General features: G+C 40.3%; 2 non-coding genes across 2 annotated transcripts; one reads left to right on the forward strand and one right to left on the reverse strand.

Annotated features, from left to right (window-relative positions):
- Positions 1-11,348: 11,348 nt before the first annotated feature.
- Positions 11,349-11,457, forward strand: LOC136502452 (small nucleolar RNA R71). Its single transcript, XR_010770589.1, has one exon. It is a non-coding gene; the product is annotated as a small nucleolar RNA R71 (small nucleolar RNA).
- Positions 11,458-12,218: 761 nt separating this feature from the next.
- Positions 12,219-12,324, reverse strand: LOC136502363 (small nucleolar RNA R71). Its single transcript, XR_010770521.1, has one exon. It is a non-coding gene; the product is annotated as a small nucleolar RNA R71 (small nucleolar RNA).
- Positions 12,325-12,527: the final 203 nt, after the last annotated feature.

Consider the following 12,527-nt stretch of genomic DNA (forward strand, 5'->3'; position numbering starts at 1 on the left):
AGTAATGTTTGGCCCTCTCTGGACCTCACTGGAGTTGATTGGACCTAGGAAGAAGTGGGTCCAGTCATTCGACGCAGCTGGGTCTGATCCTAGTGAAATTGACGCATGGGCACAAGGAGTCCGTGATGATCGGACCCTAGTGCTGGTTCCGGTCACTCATGTTAGACTAGGTCCAATCGCTCTAGAGCGCTCTGGTTCATCTCTGGATCACTTCAGACCCACACGCGTGGAGCGCTTCGAACCCTAGGTTCTGAGTCCGGTTTGGATCTATTGACTACAGGCTAAATTGACCATTGAAGATCAATGTTCATGGTTGAACGAAGGGGACACATGGCAGGTATTAGTGTGACCAGACCTAGGCTAGTGAGTCTGGTCCGGACCCTACCTGTGGGTGCGGTCGTCATGCAGAAACCCCAATCAATAGACCAACAGCTCTATTTCATGGGGGCTTCTATTTAAGCCCCATGGCTGGCTCTTGCTCACTCTCTTGGCCATTTTCATTGACATAGCAACCTAGTGAGCTAAGTCAAAGCCCTCCCACTCATCTCCATCATTGATTCATCATCTTTGTGAGATTGAGAGTGGATCCAAGTGCATTGCTTGAGTGATTGCATCTAGAGGCACTTGGTGATTGTGTTTCACTACGGATTTCGCTTATTTCTCTTGGTGGTTGCCACCACCTAGATGGCTTGGTGTAGCGAGGATCATCGAGAAAAGGAAGGTGATTGTCTCTGGCTCCGATCATGGTGACTGTGAGGTGTTCTTGACCTTTCCCTGGTAGAGAGCTAAAAGGTACTCTAGTGGATTGCTCGTGGCTTGTGTGATCCTCATCTTGTGTTAGTTGTGTGGCACCCAATTGTGGGTTAGGCATGTGATGCCTATAAGCGTGTGAACCTCCAAGTGAGTGAATTGCCACAACGGGGACAAGCTTGCTGGCAAGCAAGTGAACCTCGGTGAAAAATCTTGTGTCATCATTGTCCCCGAGGATTTCATTGATTTTCATTGTGATTGATTGATCATCTCTTGCCACTATGGTATACCTCACTACCCCTCTTGTGTATTTACATTCCTAGTGTAGCTAAGCTCTTTAGTGTATTTAGTTTTGAGAGCTAGCTTATGTCTTGTCTAGTGGTTAATGAGGCTCTTTAGTTAGTCTTTGAGAGCTCACTAACTTAGTGGTAGTGACTTAGCCTCTTGTATGATATAGAGATTATAGATAACTAGAATTGTGGATAGAAGGCTTGCATTTTGAGTAGGCTAGGGTTATACAACTTTGCCGTTTAATTGTCTAACCACTTGGCTTAAGTGTTGTTGTAGAAACTTTTAATAGGCTATTCACCCCCTCTAGCCATTAGGACCTTTCAAGTGGTATCAAAGCCATGGTCACCGTGATTTGAGGCTTAACAACCTTCCATGTCAAAATGGCTCAAATCAACAACACTAAGTGTCAGATTGTTTTGCTCCAACAATATCCAGCAACGTGATTGCATAGACGGAATTAGATGATAGCACATGAGATGTAGAGATTTATACTGGTTTGGGCACGGTGCATGCTAAACCCTACTCCAGTGGTGCGGCTGCTCTTGTATTCATATGCTCAATTATAAGGGTTGTTGCTCCTAGCTACGAGGTAGATGGAATAGGTGGAAGATTGGATCTTGTGCCTGAGGTCCCTACCCTCCTTTATATAGGTAGGATAGGTAGGGTTATAGAGACTATGATCAGGCTAGTAGATTGTGTTCCTAGTTTGTTACATGATATGCGCAACAGATTGATCCTAGCTATCATCCAGATACACCCACCTTGATTTGCCTTGATCTCCATGTTGGTTGATTGTGTCAGCCCTTGCGGGCCTCCTCCTTGATGGCTGCTAGGCTGATAGCTTGGTGGTAGTCATATATATGGGTGGTGTAGGTACCTCTGGCCCATATATCTAACAGTAGCCCCCGTAGGACTTAATGATAAGCTAGCATGTAGCTTCAAGCCCTCAGTACGTCATAGTGTCCCAAGTAAGTTCTATGTACTATGAGTACATAGTGAGCATATTCAGGTGCCGAAGCTCTAAGCAGTGTGCTTGGATATTCCCAAGTATTGGGGAGCCAATATGTTGCCATCGAGTACCAAGAGCATTTCTTGGGTAGTGAGAATCTTCTTCAAACATCAAATGAGGTGGTGGTACACCATATATCAAGGAATGTTGTTCCCTGGTAGCTATAAGTGCCTGGCTTGGGTGGTGCACCCCATATCGGGAAACATAGTTTCCTAGGCATAGCCCTCAGGACGTTGTTAATGTCATGATCGGTTGGTGTACCCGATAACCGAAAGCGTAGCTCCAAGGACATTGTAGATGCCATGCTAGGGTAAAAAACACCGTTGTACTCGAGAAGTTGGTTCCCGACATATTCCAGCATGTAAATAGTGGTTTCACATCATTAAGTCCTAGTCGTAAAACAATAATGAGGATGGGGTAGGTGCACCTCCATCGCCCGCACGTCACTAAGCCAGATGATTTTTAGGGTGACCTATTGCAAGACGAGCACTAAGGGTGTCACGTTTTTATTTTTGACGCGTCGAGTAACTTGATTCAAAATTTTGTGAACCTCATTAGAGGAAGTGTGAGGACATTGTCCTAGAGCCTTGAGGCCAATATAATAGTGTCCCAGTGCTGGAACCACTATGGGCAAGTAACTGTAACAACTTAGGTTTTCATGCAACCAAAAATATGAGCTTTTTAAAAAAAATTCCTACAATGTGTGAATCATGTGGTCACCAGGTCAAACCCTAGTCAAACCTAGGAGAGCTCACCGATGTTGTCCATAGACGAACTAGCTAGAAAAAGTACCTCCATTCCCTAGGGAAATATGATATCCTAAATACTTCCGGGTAAAAACTACAATGGTAATTCCATACGCTTGCAGAATAACTTCTGTAGATGTTAAGAAATACCAATAGTTGTTCATTGGCTGTGACTCCATGGCTGCTCCTTGTCTTATATACAAATTGGTGTTGTTTACTGCTCCTTGGTCATTGCGTCGAAGGCTAATATTATGGAGACTTATGGACGGAGGGAGTAAATGATAAGTGTAAGGCATCGATAATAATAATCCAAAGATAGAAATAGATACTCATAAATATAGTATGGCTATGCAGGAGATTAGTTAAGAGAAAAGATTCCTAAGTCATTTCTTAGTTACTAAGTCTTTTGTACACCCTAGTATATATACTTTCATCTATAGCATAATTAACTCTGCATCTAAGCATACGGAAGATTACTAAGGAAGATCAAGAGCAGAGCTTGATTCCCTTAGCAACCAGGTCCTACTTGTCCTACAAACGGGGAGTGGACTACAAAGGACTCGACGAGAGTGTCACACTCATGATCTTCCACATAGACCAGAATGTAGGGTGCATCCGTAGGTAAACAATATTTAAGCACCACACTTACATAATGTTGACCACTTAACTCACTCAAGTACTGAGCTAAGCGCTTTGTGGACTTATGCATAAATTCATTATCAATCATGTCTATATCAAGCATGCTACTAGAGTAAACTAGGAACATAATAAATAGAAACATAGTATTGAAATAGCACAAAGACATGAAATATAGAGGATACAATGGCTATACCAGCTTAGATCATGAATTCTAGAATCCTGAGCAGTAGCCCAACTCTACTTGAATCTTGCTAGCTAGCCTATACTAAAACTTTTGAAACCCCAACTTTTGATCTGATGATAGATGCCTCTAGGGGGTAGGGGCTGATATATATAGGGTGTAGCATCAATCATAACCCTTAGATCAAACTGACTTGAAAGAACGACATTGATGTGATCTTCAAGGCGGTGGAGAACCGACGTAGCGAGGAGACGCCAACATGTTGGCCCCCTAGTCTGGCCAGCCTATAGGTGGAGTTGGGTGGCCCCACCTGGCATCCTCTCTAGGTCTGCTTCTATGGTTTGCCTTCTAGATTCTTTTGGAGTTGTTTTTGTCATGGATAATTACGATTAATTCTGACGATTGGGTCCACCTCGATGGATTTCTGAATAAACCTTGCTGAGAATACAGATTTACCAAAACTCATAGAATTTGTTAGTTTAAACCACTAAACCTATCTTGGTGATCATTTTCGTGTATTTATGCAGGTTATATTGATGGTTTATGATGGTTGATAACTACCATCAACAAACTCCCCCAAGTTTAACCTTTGCTCGTCCCTGAGCACTGCTAAACTCAGCAATGGATCAAGATTTTTAAGATTTTTGAAATCATTGTAGAAACTCCTCAAAAGTACACATGCATCCAATAAAAAATTCTCCTCCGAATTAGCATAAACTGAGCTAACTTTCAAACTTATCTGTATTACTTTCAACCATGGGGCTTCTAGCCTTCACTTAGGTCTTGAGCAATTGAAAGATACAATGATCAAGCACTATGTCTCAAGTTCTTTGTTCAACCATTATTCCATAGTTTTTATAATTTTTAAAAATAAAACTCAGAGCTTCCATTGTATGACACACTCAAGTCTCTCAATATGTGCGGTATTTGTAGATCCTCACCAATGCAATAATGAAGTTATGCCTCTCCTCTCTTCCAACCTCTAGGGTTTATAAGGAGCTCATAGGAATGAAAGTAACATGAAAGTACATACTTATAATGTATATATTGTAAAGTCAAACCTCAGATCCAAAGAGAGTTGAGTCATACAATCAAATCAAGATGTGCATGTGTGTGGGATATGGTGAATATTTATGGCGGCTAACCTAATTCTACTATGCTCCTTGAAAACTGATCTCTCTTTTGAAACCCGAAAATATTTGTAAGAGAACATGAGCTACCTTATTCTTCCTTTTCTCTTTTTTTTTCAGGCAGGCATCTAAGTATCCATTGTTTTATATATCTTGGACACTTGTCCATTTTTTTCAATACTTTCTTCTTCTCTTTTTTTATGAATAACTTTTGCATAGCCTATTGACTGTAGTTAACAACCATTATAAACCATCAATAAAATATGTAGAAGGGCATAAATATAATCACTAATGATGGTTTAGGGGTTTAAACTAACAAATTCCATGAGTTTTGGTGAATCTATATTTTCTGCAAGGTTTATCCAGAAAACTATGAAGGTGGACCTACATGTCAGATTTAATTGCGCTTATCCACAGCGAAACGGACACCAGAAGGTTCTAGAAGACTCGGGAGGACTCCACACCGAAGTGGATGGCGAGACACCGCTAGGTGGGGCTGGCCACCCAAGCCTTGGGGCCCACCTGTTAGATGTTCATTGTTATGTCAGTTCTCCACCGCCTCCTAGGTTGCATCTACACCATCCTTTAAGTCTGTTTGATCTAAGGGCTCACGTTGGACGCTCTAGCTTATATATATCAGCTTTTGCCCCCCTGAGTAGGCATAAGTCATTTGAGAAGACAGAAACTCTAATTATCCTCAAAGTTCCACCATATTCTAGGGCATTGCTAGTTAGGCTAGGTCTAGAGGGAGGCAAGCAGGATTCGCTTGGATTCCTAATCGTGTCAAGAGCATGGTTCGGTATAATCTTTGTACCCCTCTCTCTTTTGTACCTCCATTACTTTTATATGCTAGTTACAATTGTTTTGACAATATCATATTTATCTTTTGTACCTCTATTGTACTAATCAATTTATGCTTTGACTTGTAATTAAGAATGACTTAGGAATTATTCCTCTAATATTCTACCTGACCATGCTAATACCACAGAAAGGAGTACTCTGAGTGATTTATCATTATCATTGATCAATACTCATCATATATATATATATATATATAGTATAAGTTATCAATACATATCCATGCTAGACCTTCCCTATGCTAAAAATATAAATAATGATACCTAGAATACTCTTGGGTAAAATGCTACAATGGTATATTATCTGTGCGCTTGCAGATCCTTTTCATTCATATATTATCTAGCCCCACTTGGCAGCCTCTCGCCCTGCACTTCGGTGTGGAGCCCTCTCGAGCCTTCTGGAACCTTCTAGTGTCTGTTTTGCTGTGGATAAGCGCAATTAAGTTTGACACATAGGTCCACCTTGATGGTTTTCTAGATAAACCCTACAGAAAATATAGATTCACCAAAACTCATGGGATTTGTTAGTTTAAACCCCTAAACCTTTGTTGGTGATTATATTTATGCCCTTATGGATGTTATATTGACTATTTATAATGGTTGTTAACTACAGTCAACAAATTCCCTGAGGCTTAACATTTGCTAGTCCCTTAGCAAAGCTAAACTTAGCAAATGGATTAGGAGTTTTGAGATTTTTTTAAAACATCGTAGCAACTCCTCAAAAGTACACATGCGTTCAAACAAGAATTCTCCTCTAGATTAGAATAAACTGATCTGACTTCACACTTACCCATATTACCTTCAACTATGGGGCTTCTCCGCCTTCACTTGGGTCTTGAGTAATTGAAAGACAGAATGATCAAGTCAAGCACTATGTCTCAAGTTCTTTGCTCAACCATTATTCTAGAGTTTTTATAGGTTTTCAAAATAAAACTTAGAGCTTTCATCATATGACACTCTTAAGTCTCTCAATATATGTGGTATTTGTAGATCCTCACTAAGGCAATAGTGTGTTATGCCTTTCTCTACCTACAACTAAGGCTTATGAGGAGCTCATATGAGTGAAAAAGCATAAAAGAACATACTTGCAATACATATATTGTAAAGTCAAATCTCGGATCCAAAGAGAGTTGAGTCATATAATCAAATCAAGATGTGCATGTGTGTGGATATATGGTGGCTAACCCAAATCTACTATGCTACTTGAAAACATATCTTTTTTAAAACTTGGAAACAACTTTGCAAGAAAACATGGGCTATCTTATCCATCTTTTTTAGGCGGGCATCTAAGTACCAATTGTTTTCAATATATCGGATACTTGTCCATTTTTTCTCATCTCTTCCCTTTTTTTATGAATAACTTTTGCATAGCCCAAAGCTTCTTTTCTGCAACAAAACTTTTGAGAGATAGCAATAAAAACTTGGAGCATTTATTTGGTGGATATCTATCAAGAATATTTTTGGTGTTTACTCCAGTGTAGGAGTAAAACATTTTTGGGTGGATCTAGATGGAATGACATGTTATTGCGCCTACCCCCAGTGTAGGAGTAGTGCATATTTGGGTGGTGCGTACATGATCTTGATTTTAAGAGCATGACAAACCTCTCATAAGGGTCAACAAAGCTTGACAAAACTCAATGCAATGCAAGCATCATATATATGAGTGGAAGTTTTCCTAATCTAAATATCATGTATGGCTTTGGTAGGAATTCAAGCTTTGTCATACAGGAGCTCATCATTTAAGATTTTATATTTTTTCAAAAGATAAATCTCTAGAACTTTATTATTGCTTGGAACAAGATAAACAACAGCTCATATCTTCTCATATCATATCCGTTAATTATCTAGACTTAGATCAGACATATGCTACCTATGAGTTTCAAGTTCAGAGTAAATTCTTACATCAAAGCAGCCGTATCCAAAACTCGGGAGAATTGAAGACTGAAAACTAGGTACTTGAATGAAATTACGACAGAGCAACTATTCATCATTTCCATTTAAGAGATTATCCTCAAAGCCCATTTATTTATTCAGCTGTTAAAAACAGAAAACTAGACACACATTTTTTATTTTGTTTTCATAATTTAAGATCACACCTTTAATATATATATATATATAACTAGCTAAGATAAATTTTTATTTTTCTTTAGTTTGTTATGCATCTTTTTATTTCTTTAGCAAATATGAGGCAAACTTAAAAATAGTAAAACCAAAAGGGAAAGAAATACTTAGCTAGATACATGGGGGATGCTCCTCTCCCATGCTGGATGTTGTCGTGGTCTTTCTTAGAGTGAGTCTACCAGCAAAAGTCTTTCTCGTGGGAGTTAGCAGTCAGCTATTCAGAGATTTTGTTGTCCATGGAGGTTTAGACAGATTTCTTAATTGGCAAAGTTCTAGCAGGATGTCTATTAATATTTTTTTGGATTTTCTTATTTATATAATGTAGACAGAAAATATGCATGCATGGTATATATATTATTATTATTTTCTTATGCCACCATAGTGAATCTTCTCGTTGGTGTTTACGCACCGAGAAAATTTTTCACATGGGGATTAGGATTTATGATGCAATGTAGAAAAATGAATATGCTAATGTGAAAAGTAATTCATGCAATACTAAAAAGTAAATATGGATAAATACCTATATTACCTCACAGCTAGGGTTTGAATTTTTAAGTCCTCCGAACAAGACTCTTTTCCTATCTTGTTCATTCCTAGGGTGCATTAGCTGGACCCATGTATGAAGACCCTGATGGTTGCACCTCTTGTGACCGGTGACGATGTTACCTTTTCTTTCTATACTTGCTTGGTCTGTGGACTTGACTTTGGCAGAGCAGGTTCATTTTTTACAACTTCTTCAGGTTCCTCACATTCCTCCCAACTTTTCTTTGGGGATTGATTCTTTTGGTTTTGGGATGATTGACGTCTCCTCCTGGAGCAGGACTTCTTTAGCTACTCGTAAGTGGTATAACTATTGAAATAACAGTGTACCTTTTCTCCAGGGAATTGGAAGTGGACTTGTCTAGATCTAACATAGATGATCGCGTTGGTTGTGTTGAGGAATGGTCTTCCAAATATAATAGGTGTATCATCATCTTCTTCTCCCATGTCTAGAACCATGAAGTTGGCAAGGGCATAGTGATCATGTATACTTACCATGACATCTTTTGCTATTCCCTTCGGAAATCTGATTGATTGGTATGCCATCTGCAATTGCATATATGTAGGGAACAAAGGTTCATCACTGAATAAATATTCATATGTTACCTTGGACATTATGTTAACACCCGACCCAATGTCATAGAAGGTCACTGTTGTCTCTTCGGGCAGGTGCAATGTTTGTGGATGTCCAAGAGATTGCAAGATGCGGTTCTTGAAAGAAAATGTCACCTTCCTATCCTTGATTGTGAAATAGTTCTTGGCACTGTCTGCGTAGATGATGGCTTTAGTGGTGCTCAGGAAAGGCTGGCCCAAAATAATGGGTGCCCATATATCTCCACCTATTTCCAAAACCACAAATCTACGGGAACATATGATTGTCCCACTTGAATAATAGTGTCTTCAAGAACTCCCTTGGGGTAGCAGAATGACTGATCTGCAAGCTGCAAATGCATATTTATGTACAACAAAGGCATGATGTTGACACTTGCTCTGAAGTCACAGACAATTTCTTGGAAAATGTGAGGTCCAATAGCGATGGGGATGACAGGTCTTCCTAGATCGCTCTTCTTTTCTCGCAAGATATAGTCTATCCATCTTCCCATTGATGGTTGTATATAGTAGTATGCTGCATTGTTAATATCGACAATATTTGTAGTGTCTAGATCTTTCGGTTGCTCTGGAATCTTACCTTTGTCGGATGGAGGAAGAGCTGCAGCTAGTGGAGCTATTTGTGATTCTATCATTTTATTAAAGCTATACTGGTTCTTAATGGCAGAAGCAAAGCTATCCATTCTATTATTTGTGTTGATGAGGACATGACACCCATGCATATGACCATGTTTAGCGTATGGTATGGAGGGTTAGGAGGCCAACAAGGGTGTACAAGTCAAGAAGGAGGCCCGAGGCTAATTTGGTTCAAGTCTCGGAGGTGGAGGCCCAAAGCAACTAAAGTTCGAGCCCGTCTCGAAGTCTAGGAGCAGCACGTACTAAAAATGATGCCCAGGTCGCCTACAGTGTCCGTTTTGGGCGTTCTTTATATGGATGGAAAGATAATTTCATGGAGCTTCCAATGGCACTAGTCCCACCATAAAATTCGATCGGAGTCAACAGTAATTGTAGAAACAAATGGACGTCCAGAATCTATTAGGGTGCTGCTCCACCATCGGCGACAACATAATTTAGAGGTGAGCTTATTGTTAAGTGATCTTTTTCATACTTTTGAGAATAGATTGCTACCTAATGATGTTATATTAATTAGGAACAATGGAGAGTGTCATGAGGGACTTAGAGGAAGAGGTGGAGGCGATGATGACCAGCAAGGACGTCCAACAGAAACCAAAGGCCCGATCCAACATGATTTCGAGTCTGCCTTGGCCTCCAGGACCAGTCTGCCTTAAACTGGTCACCGAGGATGCATCCAGACTCCATTTTCAACGATCCACATATGGTTGGAAAGCTAATTTGACAAGGAAGCTAATACAAGTGGTCTCACATCAAAATCCCTTCAGAATCAATGGGAATCGTCGAAACAATTCAGCATCCAGAATCTGCTAGGGTGCTGCGACACCGTCTTTTGGTCCGTTGGACCGTGTATCGTGTTTGGGCCCATTAGGGGGCGCGTCCAGGGTAGGTGACTACCCTAAGACCTTTATAATCATATGCCACCACTGACATTAGGTTTTGGGTTTTGCTTAGATTAATCTATTAAGAATAGTTTCGCCGTTCATCGGTTTGTGAGACCCCAACTTCGTGAGATTAATCATTCATTTGCAATTTGGTTGCTTTCTTTCTTGTTCTTGCTTGTGTTCTTCGTTGTGCAGGCAGGGATTAGCTTTCTTGGTGAGGTCAACCAGATCCATGTCTCAGTTGGTAACCAAAGGAGTTGTGGTACTAAGATTGCAGGGTTCGATCTTTCGATCTGAAGCTGGATTGGTGTGTCATTCTCCACCACAACGATAGTTACCTCTACCTGATGGAAGATTGGGATCCCCGTTCCCATTATGTGTTCTCTAGAATTTTATCATCAGTAGCTACCTTCAAGATAATCCTTCCATAAGTTTGGATTGGCTAGCAATTGATTCTCTCAAGGGTGGTTAATTGAAATTATTAAAATTATTAGCTTGATAGTTATCTTGGTAGTTCGGCCTTTGTTGCTGATTCCATCATTGATTCTGCTAAGGATGAAAGTAGTAGTTGTTGTTGACCAAGTTCACATCCTCTTATGTTTTAGGACAGCTGTTTCCTGAATGCCCAATGTTTCCACACACTTTACATGTCATGCGAGAATCATGAATATGCATGACTTCTTGCTTCTCATTGGCTCGATCTTCAAGCTTCTTCATCAGCAGGTCCATCTTGGCAGATATCATGTCTACCTCCTTGAGTTGATGCATACCTCCACCCCTCATGTGGGTTTGAACACGTTCTTCATTCCAACCTTGATTGGAGGCCATCTTCTCCACAAGAGCTATTGCAGCTAGTGTGGTGAGTGACAGGAATGCACCTCCACCAACAGCATCCATAGTCTCATGGGTACTATTGGTCAACCCATTGTAGAAAGTCTGCATGAGTAGCCAATAATCCATCCCATGATGAGGACATTCCACAATGTAATCTTGAAAACATTCCCATGCCTCAGGGACAAATTTATCATGTTGTTGTTGAAAACTTGAAATTCTCCCATGCAGAGCATTGGTCTTGCCTGTGGGAAAAATCTTTGCTAGAAAGGCAGTGGAGTAGTTATCCCATGTAGTATTTCTATCTTTGTTGGTGTAGAACCATTGCTTTGCCTGCACCAAGAGTGAGAATGGGAAGACACGAAGTAATATGGCATCTTGGGTTACTCGTTTGATGGTGAAAGTGCTACAGATCTCCAGGAAGTGTTAGAGATGTGCACTCGCATCTTTAGGTGCCTTTCCACAAAACTATTTTGCTTGCACCATGTTGATGAGAGCTGGCTTGAGCTCAAATCCATTATCTCCGACATAGACTATCGGTCCAGTATGGATGTTGGCCGTAGTTGGAGCAGAGAATTCTCGAAGAGTCCTATTAGCCATAGCTTCAAATTCTGGTGTTAAGCTTCGCCTTGTATGGTTGTCTTCTGACTTTAAAGCTAGAACTTTCTTGAGTTTAACTTTAGTCCTTCTGATTAATGCTTCTAGATCTTCAATGTAGTTTGTCAAAAGGTCAAAACCAGTCATACATTACCCTACATAAGATACACAAGTAGACAAAACAAGGGTAAGCTTGTTTGAGTAGAGGTCTATGGTTATCTTTGATCACATCAATAAGTATAAGTTTATCAATACTTCCTTTGCCTAGCTACCTTCCCCGACAATCTCACTCTTGGGGTAGGCAAAGCAATGGTTCTATGCCAACAAAGATAGAAATACTACATGGGATAACTGCTCCACTGCCTTTCTAGCAAAGTTCTTTCCCACAGGCAAGACCAATACTCTGCGTGGGAGAATTTCAAGTTTTCAGCAACAACATGATAAATCTATCCCTGAGGCATGGTAATGTTTTCAAGATTACATGCGGGATGTCCTCATCATGGGATGGATTATTGTCTACTCATGTAGACTTTCTACCATGGGTTGACCAACAGTACTCATGAGACTATGGATGCAGCTGCTGGAGGTGCATTCCTGTCACTCACCATACCAGTTGCAACAGCTCTTGTGGAGAAGTTGGCCTCCAATCAAGGTTGAAATGAAGAATGTTTTCAGACCCACAAGAGAGGTGGAGGTATGCATCAACTCA

This window comes from Miscanthus floridulus, chromosome 13 (genome assembly GCF_019320115.1).
Source record: "Miscanthus floridulus cultivar M001 chromosome 13, ASM1932011v1, whole genome shotgun sequence".
In the NCBI taxonomy this organism is placed as follows: domain Eukaryota; kingdom Viridiplantae; phylum Streptophyta; class Magnoliopsida; order Poales; family Poaceae; genus Miscanthus; species Miscanthus floridulus.